Below are 26,156 nucleotides of genomic sequence, written 5' to 3'. Positions count from 1 at the left end.
TGCTTTCCTTTACCTCCTTCAGGCTAGCTCATGGCAGTCCAACTCAAAGTCACATTTGCTGTGCTGCCAATTTGTCTTCCATGACTGGCCCTGACCTCCTGCTCTTTCCAGGAGCTCAGGCAATGTAAAACTTCTCCCAGGGTGCTCTTCCCAGACAGCCACCTGCAGCACTTCCTGCCCGTTTTAGGATCTGTTTATGCCCTACCAACGGCAATCTCTAGTGCCTCCTGTTCCCTAACTGTACTTCCTGATGGGTCTTGACACTCACCAACCAGGGTGTTACATATTTATGCATTTATTGCTACCTCCTCTCATTGGAAAAGAAGCCCTCTGAAAACAGGCTGTCGCTTCCTTGGTATTCAGAGCAGCATCTGACACCTGGAGGGTACTTAATAAAAATCTGTTGGTGAAAGAATGTGTTCACTGCCTTTGGGGAGAGGATGGTCTGTAAGCCTCCAGTTTGTTAAGTGCGAGTCAGGAATTCACATGCCGACTGCAGAGAGGACAATGTAAAGACAGATATTTAACAGGAAGCCTTATGCCAGTTGGTAGGCAGGATAATCTTTTGATTATGGAATTCAAAGAACAAAAGTACTTGTGTAACATTGGTCTGGGGGACATTTTAATTTTTTAACATTTAAGACATGAAAGTTACATGCAGGGTTTTTGTCTTAGACTTTTAGATTTGTGTGTGTGTGTGTGTGTGTGTGTGTGTGTGTGTGTGTGTGTGTGTTGTGTTTGCACATACGTGTATGGGCCACCCACCTGTGCATGCACAGAGGCCAGAACAGGATATGAGGTGCCCTGCTCTATCACGCTCCTTAGTTTTTGAGACGATGTCTCTCACTGAACCTGACGCCAGGCTGTCAGCCGGCAAGTCCCAGCACGATCCATCCTGTCTCCACTCCATCTGGTTCTGAGGTTACAGGCTTGGCTGTGGACACACTGTCTCTTGTATTGGGTGCTGGGACCTGAACTCCAGTTTTCAAGCATGCAGTGTTCCTATCCATTGGACTATCATTTCTCCAGCTCTGCTTTAGGCTTTCTACCGGAAGTTCCAAGTTCAACGCTGAACCCAATCAGATATTGCGCCTGCGCAGAGACAGAAGGTGGGGAAAAATTATCAGAGGATTCTAAAGCTAGAAATATGATTTTATTTTAGGGGGAAGATAACAATTTTTCCAAAATTAAAAAAAAAAAACTAAAAAAACAAAACAACAAACAAACAAACAAAAACCTTTTGGGAGCTGAAGGAAATGAAGCTGGCCAGGTAGGAGGTGGGGCTGTGCTGCAGGCTGTGCCCACTCTCTAGTTTCCTGGCATTTCAGTAGCACACCGTTGGGCGAAGACTCTATATGTTATTTTAGCAGTAAAGTCTCTGCCAAGATCATGAAGGGAGTGAAAACTCCAGGAAATCTTGTAAAAGCAGCAAAAATGTCATATGCTTGGATTTCCGACCAGCTGAGGCGAAGCTGCTGCACGTCTCTAGACCCAAGCCTGAGGTTCCCACGCGAAGGTAGTGCTGAGGTGACAGAATTTCTAATATCGTGTTGAAATCGGCTCCCTATCTCCAGATATCCATGTATCACGTACCTTACAATATTGAGAGTTCTATAGGACTTTGTGCTCCAGGAATATATTATACAAAGATAAAAATAAAAAAAGGATACCATGTTTCTAGAAAAGTAAATGTCTTAATTTTATTCTGCCTTATTTTATGCTCGATGAACGTAGAAAAGGGTATAATTAATATCTTCCAATGGTGAAAGGGGAACACACATAATGTGTTAAACAGCTATGGTGTGCTAGGCACAATTCTATGCGCTTCACATATGCTTTCTGGTTGTACCGTAGAGAATTTATATTGTGAATATAATCTTCGTTAAGGATTAGGATATGGTATTTAGAAATCAGAGAGTGATTTTTAGGATGAATTACACATAAAGGCACATTTAACCTTACCTGGCTACTTGAAATATTGCAAGTACTGACTAGTTTTTCTCAGTATCAAACCAAAGGCAAAGTAAGGAAAGGAAAATGCCTTATACTGTTTAATGTGATGGCTTCCAGGGACTTGTCTATTACTTTTAATTTAAAATTTTAACTTATTTTATCATGAGTACTGTACTTCCATCTTTCCACTCCTCACTCTCTCCCACTGAGGTACTCCTGAATCTCCCCAACTCCCTCTCATGTGTGTACATTTGCGTGTGTGTATAATAATGATGAGAGAAAAAGAAGTCAATAACTTATTTGTTATTCTTAAAGTTCCCAACATTTTTTGTTGACATTTAAGTAGCATTACATATGAATCCTGGATAATAAATATTCAGTTAGGCAGTTTTCCCTAAGACAAGAGACTATAGTTATCAAGTTTCACAGAAATTATTTTTTCTTTGCCTTTTTGCTTTGATAACACAGACGGCAAACAATGCACTCAGGACTCCTCAAGACAAACCTAAGGCACTGACTCGGTTTGATGAATCTGGGATAGTGAAGTATGGACTCAACCCTTGCCAGATGTGTTTGTAAGCTCCTCTTCCAAATATACTTGGTTACTTCTATTTCCAAGTTCACTACCAACCCCCTCCCCCCACCCCTGCCCCCGTAACCACACAGTAAACATGTGGCTTTTGCTACCAATGCTTTTGCATCAACGAAAGATCAGATCGGAAAGTGAAGGCTTAATGGCTGCGGTACCTTCAGCTGGATTTGCCTACGCTAGAAGTAGTACAGAAGCTGCCGGGGACAGTGGAGGTGGGTAGGAAGTCAGGGGTGATTAGATCTCCTTACAGAGAGAAATCTTTGTGGGATGTTTGGAGAGTGGACTGTATTATTTCCTCCAAGGTAATTGTGCTTCTCTGATTCTCTTCGTCTGTTTCAGCTGTGTGCAATCGTCACACTGCCTTTTCTTAAGTACCGTGCAGTATTTAAGAAATGAATCGAATCCTGAGCGTTTTCCTCTTTTTCTCTCCTTGGTAACTTCACAAATCCATTAAGCAGTTTATTACTCCCTAGGGGCTGAGTGATTTATCATCCTGACCCTGCTGGTCAGATTAGCAAAAACCTAACTCAGAATGAACAACTGTCTCTGTTTCTTTGAGTGATGAGAGGAAAATTTTAAATAATGATTAGTGCTCTTAAAAAATGAAGAGAAACAAAACATTTTTCCTTCCTGACATTTACTGTGGATTCCTATGAGCAGAAAATTTGGTTTTTGTTTTTGTCCTCCACTTTGAAAATGTATTACTAATTTATGTGCTTCATCATAAATTACTCATGCAAATTCCTGACAAAGCTTGTGTTCTTTTATTTTAAATTTGTATGGTCTCAGCTTTTCTAAATTTGTGGTAAAGAAACTTCATAAATAGTTGGTAGTTTTGTTTATAAGTTATTCAATAATGCTACTGACCATTTGTATTATGTCAAATTTGTTGGTACTTACATAGATAAGTAAATCAACTTCACTTGCAAGAAGCAAGCATATGGATGGGTTTCATCCATCCCCATGTTCTGGGACAGCCACAGAGACTCTGCAGTGCAGAGGAAGATTAAGGAGGAGGAGTCTGAGTGATACTATAAAGATAGGAGAGAATGCTCACACAAAGCCATTTCATAGAGAAGATTATTATAACTCAAGGGAAACAGCCATGCTTGGGCCAGGAGGATACACGTGAGTCTGGGTGAGATGGAGAGGCTGCAGTTTGATGAACTTGGAGTGAGTAATGTGGAGTGATAATGGCAGAGTAGCATGTACAATCCTGAACTAAAATCAGAGCAACACAATAAAGGGCATGGGAAGAGGACTCATGAAGAACTCTAAAGAGGTATGTTGTAGTTAGGGTTATTATTGCTGCGATGGAATCCCATGACCAAAAGGCAAGTTGGGGAGAAAAGTGTTTATTCTGCTTACACTTTCATACTGCTGTTCATCACTAAAGGAAGCCAGGACAGTAACACAAACAGGGCAGGGACCTGGAGGAAGGAGCTTATACAAAGGCCTTGAAGGGATGCTGCTTATTGGCTTGCTCCTCATGGCTTGCTCAGCCTGCTTTCTTATAGAACCCAGGACCACCAGCCCAGGGATAGAACTACTCACAATTGCCTGGGTCCTCTCCAATAAAAAACTATGAAAATGTTCACAGCCAGATCTTATGGTAGCATTTTCTCAATTGAAATTCCCTCCTCTCAAATGACTTTAGTTTGTATAAAGTTGACATAAATCTATCCAACATGAGGTTTACATACCGAGTTACAAAGAGGTGTGTGTGGAGGCCACACACAGCCCTAATCAAATGATTCTTTGCAGAGAATCTTGGTGGAGGCACACTATGTTTTTTTCTCTAGGTTATTGATTTTACTTAAGAATATAAGAGGTCATATAGACCCTGTTAATGTTGGTTATATACAAGCACACTTTTACCAACATTAAACCTAGGCTATACTGGAAGATGTTTGACTATAACAAGATGTGACTGTCTACCGGTGAGACAACCAAGGGTCCAGAGTGTGTGTCACTTTCATTTTCTGAAAGATGAGTTTACAAGCCACATAAAAATTTAAGTGTGATGGCATTTTGACCTTGAAATTCTATTTAAAAGTAGTATGGCATATTACTTGCCCAACAGGAGACCATTTGAATGAATGTTTTTTCATACAATGCAGTATTTTATCGAAAGTGAAATGTTGAAGCAATCATCTATTTATTGGCACAGAAGGATGTTTTTGCCTCGCCATTAAATGTAACATTCAGTTTATAAGCAGCATGGATGGGTCTTCCCTTTTTTCAACCTGGTTTATGGCTTTTTATTTTATTTTTGAGATTAAAATATAATTTATATCTCCCTGTTCCCTTTCCACACTCTAAACCTTCCTACATACCTCTGTCCACTGACCTTCAAATTCATGACCTCTTTTTTTCACTAATGCATGTTATTACATGGATTTATGTAAAATATATACATTCCTAAATATGACCCATCCACTTTGTATAATGTTACTTGTATGTATGCTCTTAGAGTTTAGCATTTGGCACTGCACAACCAATTGGTGTGCACTCCCCTTGAAGACCACCTCTTCCTCTCCTTGCTTTCCCCAGATGCCTATAGTTCTTTGTGTAGTGTTGAAGCCTCTTGGGGCTTTTCCTTATCCACTTAGGCATGTCCATTGGTATTATCCTTGTTCAGATCATGCTTGGGTAGTCATGTCAGTGAGACTGTAGGGGCTGGGAAGGTCTGTAGAATGCATTAAAAGCCCATTTTTGTTTACTGTATCTATTACTTGCTTTGTTGCTATGGACAAATACCTGGCAAGAAGCAGTTGTATTTCAGTTCAGAGTTAAAAAAAAAAAAAAAAAAACACAAGAGAAGGAGCACATCAGGAGTGTGAGGTAGCTGGTTACATTGTCTGCAGTAGATAGGTGAAATGAAATGGAGACTAGCTATATAACCTCAAGGCCTGTGCCTACAACCCGGTTCCTTCAGTGAGACGTAGCTTCCTAAAGGTTTCCACAGCCTTCTAATTCAGTGCCACAAGCTAGGGACAAGTGTTCTGACAAGTGAGCTATGGTGACTCGAATAGATTTGGCCCATATATATTTTATGTGCTTGAATGCTTGGCCATATAGAGTGACATTGTTAGGAGGTGTGGCCTTCTTGGAGGAGGTACGGCTTTTGTGGAGTAAGTGTATAACTGTAAATGAACTTTGAAGTGTCCTATTCCTAAGCTCTGCCCTCCTCCCAGCTGCATTTAGGAAGACAGTCTTCTCTTGGCAGCCTTCAGATCAAGATACAGAATTCCCAGATCCTCTAACCCTCCATATGCTTGCCTGCATATTGCCATGCTTCTGGCCATGATGATAATGAGCTAAAACCAAACCTCTAAAACTGTAAGCCAGCCCCAATTAAAATTTTGTCATTTTAAGAGTTGCCTTGGTCATGGTGTCTATTCATTGCAATGAAACCCTAAGACAGAAGCTGGTACCAGGGGTGGGGTATTGCTGTGATAGGCCTGATTATGTTTTTGTTTGGAAGAATGTTGATTTGGGGGGTTTGAATTTGGGAAGCAGTGAAATGCTTTAAGAGGAGCTTAATGGGCCATCAGAGTAGGGATATGGAAGACATTGGTGCTCAGGGTGATTTGAACTCAGAGGGGCCAGCTCAAGAAGGTTCAGAGGAGAATTTTAGTATGTTGCCTAAAGATTGTTCTTATAATATTCTGATAAAGAATGTGTCTGCTTTTGCCCTTCTCTGAAGAGTCTGCCTGAAACTAAGGTGAAGAGATTTAGATTAATTTCATTGACAAGGGAGTGGTGAACTCTGAGCAAGATTCCACCCAGTTAAGCTTATTATTTATGCATTTGCAGCTGAATGGAGGAGAGCTATATCATATTTTGTGTTATTGTGACCTCATTATTGTTTTCATTTGGATATAAGGAGATATGATTGTGTGTCAAATTGACAAGGTATGGATTGTGATACTATTCTTGGTTTCAACTTGACTGTATCTGGAATGAACTATAATCCAGAAATGGAGGACACCTGTGATCCAGATCTTTGAGGCACAGTGGCCATGCTTATAAATATCTTGTGAAAATGAATTGAAGAAAGCTTAGGTCCAGGCATTTTGGTACATGTCTTTAAACCCAGGAGCAAATTTCAGGGAAAGAAAGTTAAGTCTAGGCACGGTAGTGTATACCTGTACCCCAGCACTCAGGAGACAGAGGCATGCATATCTCTGAGTAAGATGTAATAGAACAAGGAGGCCATGTTCCAGACCCAGTCAGCAACAGAACTTGGCAGCTTTGGCCATGTAGATCTGGCTTTAGAGTCAGAAAAAAAACGAGTTACTGGGACAGTTGATGTTGGTTAGCTGGAGCTAAGAAATTAGCAGTAATTAAGAAGAGAGCAGCATCACTGAGGTGAAATCTGTGAAGTGAAGAAGCTGTATTCCAGAGGTAGACCTTATGCTGGCAGCTGAACGTGGTAATGAGTAAGAGTCACCCAGGTGGAATTGGTTTTGAAGGAATAAAACGATCATGAGATAACAGCTGTGGTTTGCACTGTGAGAGGCCAGGAAAAGCCATCAGTGAAAGTGCAGTCTCAGTGTCAGTGGAAGGGCCAGGAATGAAGTTGAATGCCCTTTGAAGGGGCCATGCAAAAAAGTTGAGGCTTGGCACCATGAAGAGAGCCTATGACAGGCTATTGGTAAAAGTGCAGCCTAGTTGAAGCAAAATACTCTAGCGTATTGGAGATGCTAGTACAATGAGATGGCCACCAAGAACAGCAGCAACAGTTGAGTAGAACCAACCAGAGCCTTTAGTGCTACAGAGGGCAGAGATGGTTAAGTGATCCACAGCCTTTAGAGGAGCCCAGAAGATCCTGTTTGGACTCCAGACACTGAAACAAGGAGCTGTGAAGTTTAACTTGCCTTGGAGTCCCCAAGATGTTAGGGATACCAGAGACATGGGATACCAGCCAAAGAAAGCTGCTAACCGGGTGGAACCAGTTGAGAAGAAAGAAAGAATTGTGTTGCAATCAACAAAGCTGAAAGGAGTTGGACATTGCAGAATTTGAAGTTTGCCCAGCTGGGTTTTTTTTTTTTTTTTTTTTTTTTTTTTTTTTTTTTTTTTTTTTTTTTTTTTTTTGTACAGTATTCCTCAGTTTGATATTTTAGAATGGTAATATATATCCTGTATTGGAAGTATGTGATCTGCTTTGTTGATTTTAATTTTATAGGGGGCTACAGTTAAGAGATTGTATACATCTCAGAAGAGACTTTGAACTTCGGAGTTTTAAACATTGTTGAGACTGTGATAAACTACAAAAATTAATTAAAACTTACAAACACATCTTGATCAGAAGGAGTGTCTACACTGGGAAGATGTAGAACTCTCAGTTCCTCCAGCCCCATGTCTGCCCTGCTTCCTGACATGATGATAATGGGCTAAATCTCTGAAACTATAAACTAACCCCAATTGAATGTTTGCCCTTCAAAGGTTTGCCTTTGTCATGGGGTTTCTTCACAGCAATGAAAAACTTAACTAAAATTTGAGCCATTTCATATTTAACTATTCATATAAAGGGGAAATTTTATATTTAAAATACAATACCTGGTAATGGCTTTCTCAGTAATTTTTCCTCTGTAAGTTTTAGTTAATTTTTGTAGTCTTTGTTTTATTGTTTTTATTATGAACATATAATATTCCCATCATCTGATAGAGAATTTTTGTCTAGAGCTGTGGTTCTCAACCTATGAGTAGCAACCCCTTTGGGAGTTGAATAATCCTTTCACAGGGGCTGCTTAGGACAATCAACATATCAGATATTTACATTTTGATTCATTACAGTAACAAAGTTGCAGTTATGAAGTAGCAACAAAAAATAAATTTATGGTTGTGGCTCACCATAACATGAGGAACTGTATTAAGAGGTTGAACTGTATTAAGAAGGTTGAGAACCACTTGTTCATAGTAGTATTTCATTAAAGTCTATTAAACTTTGGCTGGGGAGAAGTAGGGAAAGTCAGACAATTCAGTGGGTAGAGATGGCTACTGTGTGAGCCTGATGACCTTAGTTCAGTGTCCAGAACCCATATGATAAAATGTGAGAACCAACTCTTATAGATTTTCCTCTGACCTCCACATATGTGTCATGGCACATGAATAGCCACACACATACATCATATTCTAAATAATAATTTTAAATAAAAATTTAAAATTACATCATTTTCCTTTGGAATGTTTTATTAGCCATTCATGTTGGGGAAAGCCTGGTGCTTCTCAAACTGTAATGTGCATCTGTGTCTCCCATGGGGCTTGAGACTATATTTCTCACAAGCTCCAAGGTGTTTTCTACCTCTGATTCTGGGCAGCACTTGAAATATCTAATTTTTAAGAAACAGTAAAAGCTCTCTATTTTATTCTGTGCTGATTTTATTGTAGGCAGAAACATACATGAAACAGCAGATGTCTGAGAACACAAAACTGGAGGAGCCATTTTTAACTACACAACAGGTAAAGTAAGTAGAGTCCATTCTCATCTGGACTAGAGATGCCCAAGGTCTCTGAATTCACATGGCTGTTCTGAAGTGCTATTGTCTTGATATAACTTTCTTCTCATAATGGAATCTCAGTCTATACTCTATTGGGTGGCTACCACTCTTTAAATCTTTGCCTCTTCCTTAGAGCACCATATGATGGCACCCTGGAGATGTAATCAATTCTTGGTTACATACAACTATTTTCTTAACTGTTTTACTTCATTCAACCATTTTCTACTAATTTCTATGGTTACTAAGTTTTTGAAGAATGAATAAATCAACAAGTTTAGGGCAAACAAGATGGAGACAGCTTTTATTAGGAAGATTCTGATATCACTGCAAACAAGCTGGAGCACCCCCCCCCCCCAAGTCAGATGCACCCCTGCCATATACACAGGTGGTTATGTAACCGCTGTAATTTGGGGGGTCTGATAATTCAGCTAAAGGGCTAATAGTGGAAATCTCCAAACCAGTTTTGTTTAATTAACTAAAGTTACATTTCGTGTTTATTGTTCTCATTATTGAGTTAATGAGCATAACGACTGATCTTAATATTACTTCTTTTAAAATCCATGTTTTCAGAACTTGCATAAGACATAGTTGTAGCAACATATCATGTATTTATTATCATTTATTTATTTATTTATTTATTTATTTATTTGCTGTCCCACTAAAACTTGAGTTTCATTAAGAGGAGGAAATGGTGCAGAGACAGGTTTGCCAAAGCTGAGTAAGCTCTGCTCACAGGATGACCTGCTTCTAAAAAGTATGCCATAACAAATTATAGGCCGATGCATCTGAAAGGAGCAGCCAGTGAAGACTGTGGGTCAGTGGGTCTCATGCACTTATACAAACAAAAGTTCTTTAAAAGTCAGATGGGCTGGAGAGATGGCTCAGTGGCTAAGAGCACCGGTTGCTTGCTCTTCCAGAGGTCCTGAGTTCAATTCCCAGCATCCACATGGTGACTCAGAACCATCTGTAATGGGATCCAATGTCCTCTTCTGGTGTGTCTGAAGACAGCGACAGTGTACTCATATAAATGAACTAAATAAAGAGTTTTAAAAGATGTTAGATAGCCACTGACAGAGACAGTATAGCTGCTGATACGCTACTAGAGTGATGAAATCTACTGCTAACTTGTTAATGAAAATATTGTACCAGTTACTCTACAAAGAACCTTCAGAAGCCTCTGCAGTCTCATAGCTCTCAGATGAAACTGAGAACACTTCCAAGCATGGATAAAGACATCACAAGCACAAATGATAGAGCTAAAAAAAAAAAAAATCTGTCTAAGCTATCACCAACATAAAGATTTTGGTCACTTGGTTTGAGTCAGGACAGAATTTTAGTTTTTCTCCAGATGAAAAGCTAGTGATTAGTTTTCAGATAAAGGGATGGTAAACTATACAAAACCAAATATGATTAACACAGTATGACTGGGGCAAGCCAGGCTAGGTTAATGAAATTTCAAATGTATAAATTATTGTGGTTTACATGCTTAGTACTCTCCATTCCTATGAGGAGTTATTCTACAACCAAATTTGATACTTACGGTTTTATTGTTTTTTTTTTTTTTTTTTAAAGAAAGACTTAAAATATGCAGAATGTTCAAATTGCAGAAAACATGCATCTGTCCTTGACATCATCATAACATGAAAGTCTAGGTAGTAGTAGTTTATTTTGTTTTGGTTAGTTTTAGCATTTTAGGTTTTTTTTTTTTTTTCCTCACGGCAAAAGCCTTAAGAAATTGTCCCGGTGGATATCTTTACAGATTCAAAGGTAAATGTTTCTTGAAGTGAAACACTTCAGGGGCTTCAGGCTGATCTGGGCATTCCCTTCATGCCAGCCGGAGCTCTGCTTTACTCTGTAGGGTCCAACATGGCTTGCTTCTGGGCAAACAATGCAGGGAGGGAGCAAGCAGCTGGTAGATCACCTGCTGTACATTGAAAGCAAAGGCTGGGTGCCTATCTGCTCAACACAGCTGGAACCTGCCACCTAAGCTGAGGTCCAAATGATCGTTCACCACGAGAGGGATGCTTGTCTCATGAACATGATGCGCATAGGTCAGGCACAAAGCTAAGCAGTCACAGAAGGGCTGGTTTGGCTGGACTTCAGTGTGCATATGGGATTGTGTGTTGCCATTGACCAAGCCCCAGGGCATGGGGCTCCTGTGTTAGAAGCTTGGTTCTAGTGCAGCGGTGTTGAAAGAGTAGAAACTAGTGGGGGGGGGGGATTGGTTTTGGATGCCAGCTTTGAAGTATGATTCTTTTGGGACCCTGATTGGTTCCTAACACAGTGGGTTGTCATAAGAAAGAAGATCAAGTCTGTCCCTTAAAGCTGCCTGGCTTCCTGGCATGCTTTGTTAGCCCTACCTCTCATGTGAGTTTCACCATGATGACATTTGCCACATTGTGATGTTGCCAGAAGTCAGCTCCCCTCCCTAACAAGTAAGCAGTTGCTGGCACCATGTTGTTCAATGGCTAGCACTATGAGTTAAATAAACCTCTGTTTGGGAAAAAAAAAAAATGAACAAAAGTGAAATATAAGGAAAAATAAAACCACCACTAAACACAGACACATTTTCCTAATGCAAAAGTGACTAACTTTTCTCATGTAGAATTTCCAAGGTTGCCCTCATTAAACTCTGCATTTAAACTGTGCTGGGATTTTTATTAATTTCACTATTATTTCATATAGGGCATTTGTTACAGTGAGTCATACGGTTTTTTTATACCATCTTAAATTCTTTGTCTCTCCCTCTGTGTGTGTGTGTGTGTCTGTGTGTGTGTGTGTCTCTCTGTGTGTGTGTGTGTGTGTGTGTGTGTGTGTATGGATATTAAAGGACAGCTGGTTGGTGTCAGGTCACTTCTACCAGAGTGTCCCTGGGATTAACCTCAGGCCATCAGACTTGACAGGAGGTGCCTTTATCCACTAACCCATCATGCTGGCCCAGTTTTTGTTCTGAGTTCAAGTTCATCATCTATCTTTTCCCTAAGAACTCTATTATATTGTTCATGATCGTGTGGACTGTGGGCTTTTTTTTTTCAAATTCTAATTCTGACTATAAATTAGACAACTTCACTTATATATTTCACATCTGTAAGAGACTTTTGAGTGGCTTGTAAGTTTAACAGGAGGCAAAAAAAAAAAAAAAAAAAAAAAAAAAAAACCATAAACCTCAAAAGAAGAGAGATGAATTGAGCAGAGATGCTATGAATGAAAAATAAAGAGTCACGATACAACTTTCCCCCAAAGGCAAGGTGTATGGATGGGTGGAAGTGGATGCCTTGCCTTCACATCTTCATGTTAAAGCAGAAGGCAGAGAGAAAAAAAAATGTACCAGGGCACTTTTCATTTGTTGGCTAAACTAGCCCACAAGATCAAAAGTTAACCTCATTTGAAAGAAATGCCTTTGTGTTATGTGCGGTTCATAGCAAGTGGTCACACAATATGGGAGGGAGACACATGGGCTCTGCAGTCAGAGGACTTGGTTTTCATCCCAGTTTGGCTGCTTGCTATTGTTCTGACCTTGGACATGTAATGTGCTCTTTAAACTTTGCTTTGTCTGAAACACGGGGCTAATAATAACCGTCTCAAATGCATGAGGTAAGCACCTAACAATGTCATGTTTCTTTTTATTGTTTCATAAAAGATATGGAAATGTAATTCAGATGGACAGGTTATTATATACCACTTTTGAAAACCAAGGGCCATAACATTTGATTATTACCCAGGAAGGACATTGCTCTGGACACATTGCTGTCTGGCTTAAGGTCTAGCATATGAAACTTCAGCATGAATAATGTCTGTCTTTGAGCAGAAGCTATGATGGATCTACTTTGTGAATGCTTTAAAATCTGGTCAACAGACTGCTTTTTAGTGCTAATGACAATAGACATTGCTTGCTAAATCCTGGCCCTGAGGTTTACCACAGGATGTCTGTGGCTGGGATGTTGCCGGAGCATTCCAAAGCAGTAAATCCTGCCAGCTGGACAATCAAGCCTGTGGTCCAGTGGTGTTAGCCAGGATGCAGTCAGTGAGTAAAGGTCTCTATAAGAACCTACACTGGAGGACTGTGGGGGAATCATCTGACCATGGCAGCTGCCTGCTCTTCCTCTAGTGAATGAGGTCCTCTAGTGAATAGTTGAATTTAGGAGGGGATGTTGCAGATTTGAGTCACCTAATCCAATTTGCTTACCTTTCTATAGATAGGAATCTGCCTTTTGGAGTCTTGAGTTACTTGATGGCAGAGGTCAGCAGATGCCAGAAAACAGAGAGCTGCCCTGGGGGACTGTGCTCCAGGCACTTTGGGCTTCATGTTTCATCTTGCCCACGAATGTTAGGGCACCAGTGGCAGCCAGAGAATTGTCTGCTCTGCAGGCTGTGGAGCCAGGGAGGCAAGCACATGCCACTGCCATCTCAGGGCCATTAAACGGCTGCAACTGCTGTTGCTGTCCCACAGAAATGGACTGGCTGTTGCTGTCAGACTGACGGAGGGGTGCAAGCCCACCAGATTTTATGTCTGTTTTATATCCGCTTTCAACCTTAAACAACTATATTAAGTGCTCTTTGGGCTAGGCTGAAAAGCTTAAAGAACCTCATTACAGAATTAATTATCATGGTATTTTACGAAGGGGAAAGATGAGTCCAGCTGGGAGGCTCCTGCCCTGATTGCTGCCAGTGCTACTGTGGCTTCAGTAACTGCCAGAGGTGCGTTTTGTGGGCTTGGACATACTTTGCAAGACAGGAAACTGGATGGGGCAGAGAGGAAAACAACAATAAAATGCCCCCAATCAGTTTTCTCTTTTGAAATTGTAAATCACACATAAAAAAGAAAGAGAGAGAGAAATTGAAACATGAAGAGACAAAGACTATTTATTGCTGAGAGAGGGCTATTAGGATGCTGGGCTGTGTTTCCATGGCATTGTGGAGACATAAACAGAAAACACAGGCTAATGCATTCAGTTAGGCATAGATTTTAAAGTCTAATGTGCAATCTAAATATGTATCACATGTATTCTTGCTATTTATTTATCTATTATATATCCACCGGTGAAGGGAGACTGCCTAACTAATGGGAGACTGTGATCCATTTGTAAATATGCCTATGAATTCAAACCTTCACCATTTGACTGATGTCTGTGGCTTTGCTGTGTTCTTTGTTGCCTGAGGATCACTTGTTAATCTACCCTTGCCTCTTCCAGACTTTGGGTGGTAAACGCAAATGCTTTAATCCACCTTCCAGGCAGGTAACCTAAAGGCAGGGAGTGAGTGAAGTGGGTATGAATCATGGTGAGTGGCAAGGATGTAAGAAAACCCAAGCTCTCATTACACACACACACACACACACACACACACACACACACACACTAGCTTCTTTCATGAGATCTGACACACTTTAAAGAAAATAAACAAATCTTCAATTTAAGATTACAGACTAAGAAACTGCTGTTTTGTTCAAATACATTGAAGTAGGCAGAGTCCTAGGAAAGCCAGGTTATGCTGTCTAGTCTGTTGACTTTCCTGTCAAACCTTTTCCCTCTAGCCATGCAGACTATCCACTGCATCTAATTACCTCCCTGGCTGCTGTGGCCCCATCTGCTTACCAAATCTTCAGAACTTCCAGCTTCGAGTTCTTGTGAGAAATGCATCAAGTACAGGGACAGGGAACCTAATTCCCAAATGTAGAGGATAATATGGCCCAAAGCTCCAAAGAGACAACAACAAGAACAAGAATATAACTAATGGAAGCAGAGCTAGATCCATTCTGGTAGAGCTCAGGCTTATACACAGGGTGGGTACCTCTCAAAGAACTCATTGTCCAGGCAGCTAACCATACAACCAGTACTCATTAGGCTTAGGGAATGTGTAGAGTAATGGTTGCCTGATCAATTGATCCTATGAGGGTCTTCCACAACTTTTAATTACAAGAGTTCGCCCATCATTTTTATATAAGGGATTGGGAGCAGAGTAAGCAAGAAAGCTGTGTTCTATGCTCTATTATAAGTAAATCAAATGTTTCAAGGAAACTTTGTACTTTTTCCCAATACTCAGGTATGAAGTAGATTTTTGGTATTTAGGTTTGTGGTTGTTTCTAGGCTGGCTCTGGAATATAGTCTAAGACTTCAGAGATAGAAACACAATCTGTATTGCTTGCAATAAAATGCTAAATTAAAAGTAAATATTGTCTTGCATATAGTATGTTTTCCATATCTCTAAAAATAGAGTGGATTGGAAATATATAAATAGATGAATTAAAAACTCAATGAACTACCAGAATTCCTCCACTGGGCTATATTTTCTATCTCTTTTACTTGGCTTTTGACATGCCATGTGGGACCACTGGTTTGGGCAACTGCCTTTGCCTCTCAGCTTTGCTTTCTACAAGGCTGTTTTTACACTGTGGTTGGGAACTGCTGTATCTTAGACTTAGTTTTGTATCTTCATCTTCATGATCATCACCATCACCATCATCATCATCATCATCAAACATCTACTATATAGGAAACTCCCTCTTCTAGCTGCAAAGCAAAATCTTGCCTCCTGGCCTGTCACAAAGGGGTCTGGATTTTCTGTGAAGATGATCCCCTTGGTGCCTGTATCACAGCATGGTCGAATTACCTGCCAAGTGCTTGCTGTATAAATTATAGCTGTCTGATGGGAGCTTTAATTCACATGCCTGATGTTTTTTGAACAAAAAATATTTTCAAGGTTGAAATCCATAAATTCAACTTTCTGACTGGGTTATGTCTGCTTTCATTTTTCCTTTTCCTCCTCTCACATTTAGAACTAAATCTTCAAAAGGAGAAGATACTACAAGAAAGAATACTGTGCTTTGATGCATCTCAATTAATGAATACTGAGTTAGCATGGATTAGAGAGTAATATGTCATATTACCACTGAGTTAGTCATTCAAATTTTAAACCTTGAAGGCAGCCTTTGCTCTCAGAATTGCTTTGTTCTGGTGCATATACTTGGGCATATGTCATGTAAGACATATACCAACCTGCGGATCGTGTTTGCAGACTATGATCAGCTATCACAGTGAAACTGGGAAATAATGAATGTTTACTTTGTGTCTGACTTCAGGTTGGAAAGAAACTTAGTTTAACAAATAATCTTGTCCCACAGAAACTAAACAGACATTGGATTTCTAGATCAACTAATGGGTATCCTGGAATGGGGGGAAGTTGAGACTGAGACTGTTGAGAACAGGCAGACAGCCTGAGAATGGCTGTCAAAAAACCAGAATTGAACAGTGCTTGGTACCTGATCCAGCAAGCAATGTTTTATCGAGAAGTGGTTTCCAGGAAAGGATAGAAGGGACAAGGAGAGAATGATTTGTGAGGTTAAGATTCAAACTAACAGCCGGCGGTGGTGGCCCACACCTTTAATCCCAGCAGTTGGGAGGCAGAGGCAGGCAGATTTCTGAGTTCGAGGCCAGCCTGGTCTACAGAGTGAGTTCCAGGACAGCCAGGGCTACACAGAGAAATCCTGTCTTGAAAAACAAACAAACAAATTTTAAAAAAAGATTCAAACTAACAGCACTGCCTTGCATATAAACATCTTATTTCAAATTGCATCCTATAAAGAGAGTCTCTTGTACCTAGAGCCTCCATTTCTTTATTTCTATTTTTTTTTAGCATTTTCTCTGCTAGAGGGATATGTAAATTAGCCCCAGGAGCTTCAGTAAATGAAGAGACAGGAAGCCATGTGGGTCCCCAAGGGCTGGGGATCACTGGTATGTCTGAATAGATCTGCAGGTTTTGTGAACAGAAATGGGATAGAACACTCTTCATGTCTTTGATAAATCTCCATTTTCCCAGAATGCCTTGAGTGCATGTGGGTTACTTTTTCAGTCTGCACAGTGGGTGACATTAAGGTTGAAGGTTAAAAAAAGAGTTGATAAACTGAAAGAAACCTCTGTCCTGATCAAGAGGACACCAGCAGTGCTAACAGCCACAGCAGCAAAAGCCTCGGCAATAGCAATGGGAGTAGATGTTTGCTAAGGGTCGCTGTGTCCCAGGCACCTCACATACATTTATTTTCACAGCTGCTAACCTGGCACTATTGAGTCCCCATCTTCTGTTTTCACTGTGCCCTTTGTGTTGCTCTGGAACTTGAACAAGATACCAAGAGATGGTTGTTTTCTTACATGAGCCCTCAGTTGCTTGTGGTTAGAATTTCCTTTTAGGTGATGGTGGCATTAAACTAAATAGTGTTTTAGTGTGAACCTAACTCAGGTAGTAGAAGTAATAGCAGGTGGCATACAAAGCCTTTTCTATGATGGAGAGGCTCAAGTTCACCCTGTAATAGAGTACTTATTTTCTTTACTTGTCCAATGTACATAAACTCCCCAGACTCCTCTCCTAGGTGAAAACTAAGTAGAATCTCGTGCCATCCCTAATTATAACTTATTTATTTTCACATATTACCTCATTATAATTAAATTAGCATAAACGAGAGGAATCCTGCCAGGGTACCTAGGTGACAGAAGATACTTGGTATAGTTGAACTAAGAACTAGCTCTCTACACTCTCTGCCTGCCTTTGCTCTTGGCTATCTTCCCTTTGGAGGAAAAGGAAAACTGTAGTACTGTCTGTTTAACCTTGTCTTACTCCTCCCTGTCCCTACTCCAAGGACAGGGTGTCCTACAAAGTGTCTCCTGAGCAATCTGCTCTCCTCTTAAACCATAGATCTTCCTCTGATCAATACTTAACTGTGATTCAATGATATAAGGACCTAATAGCATTCGCTGCATCACAGTTGAGATTTAGGGAGGTAAAGCCAACTGTTTAAGGTCATGCAGCCTGAGAAAATAGAGGTAGAATTCTAATCCAAATCTCTTTTAGCCACTGTAAAGGGATCATGGAAGGCAATTGAGGAATCGGGGGACATGTTTTCCTTCTATCAGGGCCTGGTCTAGATAGCTGGGGATGTGGAACAGGCAAGCCTGGAGTAAAATGGAGCTAACGTAGAGCACGTATCTCAGGTCACTGACATTTTATTTTCAACATAAACTTTTTAAAAATAAAAAAAATTAAACAAAGGACTGAGTTTAAATTAGAATTGGCTCTCATAACATTATCATCTGATATTAAATATTTGTGGTAATTCTTACATTATTAATTGCTTTCAGCGAGAATTCTGGGGCACCACACATTCTGCACATTTTTCTGGAGTATGAATGCAAAGTTTTCCTATTAAAATTATTGCAGAAAGGATAAAGGAAGATATTGCTTAATGGCAGAAGTATGTGAAATACCTCCAACAGAAGACATGCTCGTATTTTATATGAGGGAAAACTCTGAAATATCAAACATTAAAAACAATGACCACCAATCTTTTCAAATGTATTCTATTCCATACCCACAATGTTAGGGACCTTGCTCCATACCACATGTTAACATACTCTAAATGACATGGAGGCACATAGTCCTCCATCCCAGGTACCGCAGAGCTGCCTTGGGCATTGTGCACCCTGGTGTCTGCTTTCTGTCCTACTTAATTCCTTGCACCCTTTGAATGATGTACTAAATGAGAATGATATTTTCAATTTTCTATTATAAAACTATTTAATGTACAGAAACAGAATTTTAAAACTAAACCTCAGTTTTCTATTTTCTTCTCCAACTGTCAAATCATCTTTATCTCTTTCTCTGTCTCTCTCTCCCTTTCCCTCCCCTCCCTCCTTCCCCCTTCTCTTTCTCTTCTCCCCCTCTCTGTGTGTATTGTGTATGTGTGTGTGTATGTGTGTATGTATGTATGTATGTATGTTTCTCCCTGGAACTTTTCTTTTGGAGAATGATAAAGAAGTAATGAAGTATTTGAAAGCAGTTTCATAGAAGCCTGTAAGCCTGAGTCTTTTTTAAAGAACTTCTTGATTAATTTAAATTCTTACAGTTTTCATGCTCAAATTATTTTCCTAATTGACTGTGAGAAACAACTAAGACTTCAAGGTGGATGGGGGTGATCAAACTGTGGGTTCTTTTATGTTGTCCTTTCTTCCTCAGCAGCAGAAGTAGACAGACTGTGTTACAGAAGTGGTAGTGAATGGCAGCCTGGTGCATACTGAATTCACCCCTTAGTCTTGGACTTTGCTACCCTCCTGATTGCCCAGTGGAAAGATGTATGAAAACAAGGCATTATGTGATGATGGTTGCTTCCAGCAAGTCTGGAACTTCACATGCACTTTTAAATACATGTTGGAATACTAGGGGACATCGGTCAGCAAGGAGTCAGTCATGTTGACCTCAAAGCTCTAGGATCAGGACAAAAGAGAAAGGCCTTTACATACAAGGTCTACAGTCTCTTATGGCCTTGTCAGATGGTTTTGTACCCATAGAAAAAGCTGACCCGTGGAGCTGATGCTCTGTTTTAGGTCGATCTTTCTTGTTCTCAGTGTCTCACTAACAACAGAAAGTTCCTTGAGATTGGGGCTGAACAGAAATGAAGGTGCATTGTGGAGATTCAAAACCTGTTTCCTTTGTTCACATTAGACATTCCTGTGCATTTGACAGTTAAAACAACAACAACAACAACTCCCTAGCTTTAATGATATTTATGTCATATAACTGGAGAAATACAAAAAAAATTAAGTAGTAACATAATATCACTTATATAAAATGATAGGAAATGAAATTGATGGAGGTTGAGGCTGCTGGGGAGCAGAGTTGCTGGTTTAGACTAGGGGATATATCAGTCAGCATTGGCAGACTCAGTGTGGTCCAGGAATACCATGACTACTTGGTTGCTTTTAGCAGTCCATATTTCTCCCATGTGTAATGGCATGCACCTGTAGGCTGGGGCAGGAAGAGTGAGAATTTCTGGCCCAACCTGAGCAGACTCTGTCTCAAAATCTAAGCAAAATAGAAATTTTAGGTAAATGTAAAGAATCTTCAGAATGAGTATCTTGGAAGAACTAGAATTCTCCAGAAGAGTCTTAGCCATCTACATTTTGAGATGCACTGAGGTGGGTTATGAAGCAATTCTGGAAACCCAGTGCTAAGGACCATCATTGCCATCCTTGAAAACACTGGTGTTTGGAGACAGGAACTAGAGAAAGCTGGGAGGGAGTTTAACAGCTAATTGGAAAGAATTTGCAAATAGCTGGTAAGTCAGGCCAGGAAGAATTATACACATTGCTCAACAGGAAAACTGGTTTAAAACAACACTATGAAAGTTGAGACCTGATGGATAAGCTATCTGTCCTGTGACCTGCATTCTGGACGTAGGTAGCAGCAGGTATAACGACGAGTAATGAAAAGATAAATAGCAATTTACCCTTTTCTTATTTCCAGGATGAGGAAATAAAAGGTAACTGATGCTGTTGGCCCAGAGAAAGATTTTGTATTTCTGTATTAATTATTACACATGTGCTATTACAGGACTCACACCTAACACATGGTATCATGATTTTTAGTTGTCAGCACTTCTGTTCTAGCTATATATCCTTGGATTTCCTTTGAAAGTGATATGATTTAAAGAAACAGTGTGATGTGGTAGAAAGTCCATGCACCTTGTTTCAACTCTGGTACATGGCATATTTAGCGATGTCTCTAGGATAGAGTAAGGAAACGTACTTTTCTTTTTATTTGTAATTGGAGATTATAAAACAAGGACCCTAAGAAGCCTGATTAATACACTTTGTGGCATTTGCGTCTGATAGCAGACACAGAAGATACTGTGGCTTATGTCTAATAATGTACACAAAAGTAATAAATAATGGTGCTGATTTAAAGTGGAAGAGATTCACTGAGTCTTAGGAATTCAGTGTTTCAGAGGTCTCCTAGTTAATTATTCCCATCCAACCAGATCCTTAGAAATTTCTTTGAAGTTGAAGTTGGTTATATATTCATGCTTGAGACTCCAGTGACCAAAAGCTCTTCCTGTTTTTTGTTTGTTTGTTTGTTTGTTTGTTTGTTTGTTTTGGAAAAGCCTTTCAATTCAGCATTTCCACAAATACATGTTCTCAGAAGACCAGTTAATCAACATGAGAACTCACACTTGAGGCAAAGATTGTTGTAAAGGTGAAAGAAATTTGCAAACTCCTGGTCTCAATATAGTTCCACATGTCTACCTATCTGCTGTTTGTTTATTATAGAGCTTCCTAGATCTGTTTTCAAAAGCGCCATGGTTTTCTAGAAACATGCTGTATTTTCCAGGTAATACTTTCTCACAGGATGTTTTAGAGATCTGTTGTTTCTGCACACAGCTTACTATGGAAAATAGGGAGGAATATTACATAAAGTTTATTTACATTAACACAAAGCTGCTAATATCTGGAAGCATTCTCTTTATCTCTGTTTTCTAGAAAAGAAAAAAGAATATCCAGCCCGCTTTTGCTCAAAGGCCCACAGACCCAGTGCACAAATTAGAGATGAGGCATATCTGGGTGGCTTTTCCCTTTAGTATCAGAGACTTTAGTCTCTCATGCATGCAGATGGGTTACAGAGCAGCAGATGGGATGAATCTCCCTTGCTGGTACTTCCAATTAAACACTGAGAGAAGCACTTATCTGAAAGACAAACAAGAGCATCACAAGAATCTTCTGTGAGTGCTTTTGATGCCTCTTGCCAGTCTGTCACCTGTCTGCGGGCTACATTATGATACCATCTGGGAGTTCCAGATGAACAAAGCAGAAAAGGTAAAGGGTTGGCTAAGACCACTGAGGGAGTCTAGGTGTCAGATCCCAGAATAAAAGACTTCGGTGTCTGGCTCCTGTGGTCTCAGCTTGTGAAAAGAGCTCAGCTCCGAGAGGTCATTTGATGCTGTTAAGGGAAGATGAACCTTCTTCCTCCTGTGACATCTCTGTGATGGGATCTTCTGATGTCTCCAAGCCCACATTAGTCATGTAATGAGAAAGTGCTGCTGTCATCAAAGGCTCTGGGGCAGTTATAAATAGTCTCTGAGCATTTGGAACAGTGAGAAATCCTTTTGCAAACATACATCCATGCCTTTGTTGAGGTTCTAAGGCTGTGATAGAATACCATGACAAAAGGCAACTTGGGGAGAAGAACGTTTATGTCTTCTGACAACTCCTAAGTCATCATCACTGACGGAAGGGCAGGGCAGGAACCTGATGGCAGGAACTCAAACAGAGAACATGAAGGAGTGCAGCCTGCTGGCTTGGTTCCCATGGCCTGCTCAAACTGCTTTCTTATACAGTCCAGCACTACCTGTCCAAAAGTGAATGCCCCACAGACTTGCCCATAAGCTTATCTTATAGAGGTACTTTTTCATTTAAGAGTCCCTCTTCTCAGATATGTCTGGATTTGTGTCAAGTTTACAGAAACAAACCAGCACAATTTACTTTTATAATTTTCTTTCTAAATGATGAAGCATTATGGATATAATACAAGGGACTTTAGAGGAATCAGAATCTCTAAGTGCCAGCCTAGCTGTATGCCACTAATAAGTTATGAGACTGAATGCAAAACATTACCCAATCTAGAATCCTGTATAAAGCATGAGGACTGACCAGGTATCTCTTAGTTCTATCCCACATCTCTAGTAATATAAACTATTATAAAATTTTCTTTCCAATACAAGGAATTCCTTTTATTTTATAAGTATATAAGAAATAATTTCATTTTACCAAAATCAACTGAACTGTGAGTTTATACATATATCTAGCCTAGGTAAAGTTTGCCTTTAGACATTCCTGACATGAAAAACAAGTGTTCATCTCAGTGGCTTACTCAACATCAGAACAGCATGGAAACCCCTGGTTATCATGTATGTAACCAGACATACATACAAGTGTGCACTGACATATAGCTGTGCCTACTAATCTGCCAGCGGGTGCTTAGGGATTGCTGCTCCAATGTCATACTTAAAGCATAGGTATTTACATTGAAATTAAGGTTTAGTGTCTAGATATTTTTTTCCCTCATAGCTCATGAAGCCATGTCCTTTTTGGCCAGTTCTCCAAAAACTGTCATTGAGAATCTCTGGCACCTATAGATCTCTGTATTCTAATGGTCTAAGAATCATGTCATATCCACAGTTGAGAAACAGAGAGCAATGAGTTCATGCATCTGCTCAGCTCACTTCCTTCACTTATATATTCAGGATCCCAGCAAGGGCATGTTGGTGCCCAGAGTGGATGAGTTTTTCCATCTCAATGGACTCAATTAATAAAATCGCCTTAGGGTATGCCCAGAGGCCAGTCTCCCTGTTGATTCTGGATCTGTTGATAGTTAGCACTAACCATCACAACAGTGTTACTCTTTTCTCATACATGCATACTATTATGTTGGCAAACATTTAAGAAATCTTAGATTAAGAAATTAATCTAAGAATATAATCTTGATTGGCACAGAGGTTATGTCTTTGACTACTGAAAATTTTTAAATCGCTTGTTAACAAATTTTATCTTATGTGCTAAGGCATATGCTATGTTTTTTACATGTGCCTCTTTATCAAGAACCAAAGCCCTGGGGTCAGTGGCCTCAGATACTGCTGTTTATCTATGAAGTCTTCACTTTCCTCCTCCACTTCCCAAGGAATTGCAAACTTTGGTTTTTGTTGTTGTTGCTTTGTTTGTTTTAAAGAATGTACTTCTGTTCCTTGCCATCCATATTTCAGAGGACGCAATCCTAAGAAACTTTAGGAATGGCTGGCTGATGCTTCTGAATCTATGGGAAAAGTCACCCATGCAAGGGCTGTTCAAGTCTGGATCGGGCCACACTGAGGAAAGTTGACTGCATGTTTCTGGAAATGAGTTTATGACCTTTTTAAAATTTTGAATATTTTCCCTTCCTTTCCACAGTTCCTCCCTTTACTTCTCCATCCTTCTATCCCTTCTTCCATAACTTTGAGATTGATTTTTTTTCTTCTCTGCTCATCAAGTGCAGTTTATTTTACTCAGCTGTTCTTGGGAAAAGAACCTGTCCTAGTGTGTGGTCAGTTTATCAGGGGTCACATCTTCAAGGAAAACTGACTCTCTCGTACTCATCAGCTGTCAAATGCTAATTGCTACTCAGTTAGTGGTGGAATTTTATGCTCTCTTTCTCACATGTATACTGGGAGTTTGTCTGACGGGAGCTTCCTTTGGGCTTGTGCAAGCTGTCACAATGCTGTGGTATCATACACACATGTGCCCTGTTGTGTCTGGAAAACAGTTTCCTTGATGTTTTTAACCATCTCTTCCTCTCAAAATATGTCTAATCCCCTTGTATGCAATGATCCATGAGCTGTGTGTGTGTGTGTGTGTGTGTGTGTGTGTGTTTGTGAGGATGAGGGGGTGAATAGGAGACATGTGCTCTTTTTTCATTTTTTAAAAAAATATTATTATTATTTTACTTATTAACTTTACATCCTGCTCCCTGCCCCCTTCCCGGACACCCCCTACCACAACTCTTTTCCTCATGCCCCTCCCTTCTCTGAGCAAGGGGGGTCCCTGGGTATCCCCCCACTCTTACTCAGACATCATGTTTTGTGTTCTTAAGAATCTTGGAATTATCTAAGAATAGTTGTATATAGAGGGAGGTACATGTGACTCTACCACTGAGAAGAACCAAGACAACTGAAGAAAAAACAGAATTCAAGCACAGTGATTGAAGAACTTTGGACATTAGCAAGTAAGTGATGAAAATCCTGAACAGCATAGAGAGTCAGAAAAGCAATCTAGAGATAAGAACTAAGCAAATTACAACTCTGCCTTCCTGGTGATATGAGTATGGTGCAGAAAAACTACTGTTAAGGAAAAGAAAGTTCCAGCAACTCTAATTACGGCCCAAACTAGCTGTTGTAACTATAGGAGGACCCTAGAGTACCACAAGCTGAAAATTCTCTCACAGGAGCTGGCTGGTATGAAAGCAACCACTCTGCTCCAAAGATGAAACCCATACCTGATCTCTTCCAATCTCATCAATTTATAGAACTCAAGGTACTCCAGCAGCTATGACTAACCTGCCATCTTGCTTTAGTAGCTAACAGCTGACCACTAGCACTTACTAAGATTTAGCCCACATATACTTCAGTAAGAAGAAAACAGTAGCTTCAGCTTCCAACAGCTTCAGAACAATGGCTGCTGTGGTCATTAACCCATATTCCCCCAGTGCTCAACTAGCAGGACCATAGAAAGTCTCTGTCCCAGGCCAATGCCTTGAGATTGCTTTAAGTACTGCAGAAGAGTCCTATCTGTGTCCTAAAACTCCAAGAATATGGTTAGCAGTGTTCCAAGCCTGATGTCAGTTACACTGGACCTGTAAAAATTAGTGAAAGTCCTCCAAGTCCATGACTAGCTGCTAGTGCAAATTTTCCATTGCAACTCAAGGTTTTCTGATCCAGAACTATGACTGGCTAAAACCCATGGGTTTATTAGTAGTTCCTGTTTGACTTAGAGACCTTCCCATTCATGTCCATATACTCAAAGATCACAGACAGCTGCACTAAAAGCCCAGGAGTCACTCATGTTGGACCACAGGCACAAGAAACTGTCTCCCTCAAACCCTATATATACCCCCAAGGAATATAAGTCTAACCAATACTTGCAAATGACCCAGGAGAATTAGAAATAGTAGATCACACAATTGGGACCTTAGTTGGTAGTAAAAGCTCTTGAAAGTGTTCTTGGCCCTTGGGGATGGACATCAATAAAGACAGAAGTCTAAGATAAATGACAGTCTCAAATTCATCTATAACCAAATGCAAAGTGCCTATCGATTTAACACTTATTGCTCTATCTAAATAGAAAAATATTTTCTCATAAAAGCCAGTTCATAAAATATAAAGGGCAACCATAATCCAAGATATTCTCATATCAATGTGGGAGATACCAGGAGCATACAAGGAAATGATACTGAAGGAGGAGGAGGAGGAGGAGAAGGAGGAGGAGGAGGAGGAGGAGGAGGAGGAGGAGGAGGAGGAGGAGGAAGAAAAGGACAAGGAAGAGGAGGAGGAGAAGGAAAAGGAGGAAGAGGAAGAGAAGAAGGAGGGGGAGGAGGAAGAAGAGGAGGAGGAGATGGGGGAGGAGGAGGAGGAAGAAGAAAAGGAGGAGGAAGAGGAGGAGGAGGAGGGGGAGAAGGAAGAAGAGGAGGGGGAGAAAGAAAAGGAGGAGGACGAGGAGGAGGAGGGGGAGGAAGAAAAAAAGGAGGAAGAAGAGGAGAAA

This window comes from Arvicanthis niloticus, chromosome 1 (genome assembly GCF_011762505.2).
Source record: "Arvicanthis niloticus isolate mArvNil1 chromosome 1, mArvNil1.pat.X, whole genome shotgun sequence".
NCBI classification, from domain to species: domain Eukaryota; kingdom Metazoa; phylum Chordata; class Mammalia; order Rodentia; family Muridae; genus Arvicanthis; species Arvicanthis niloticus.
Note: the sequence above shows the minus strand (reverse complement) of the source record.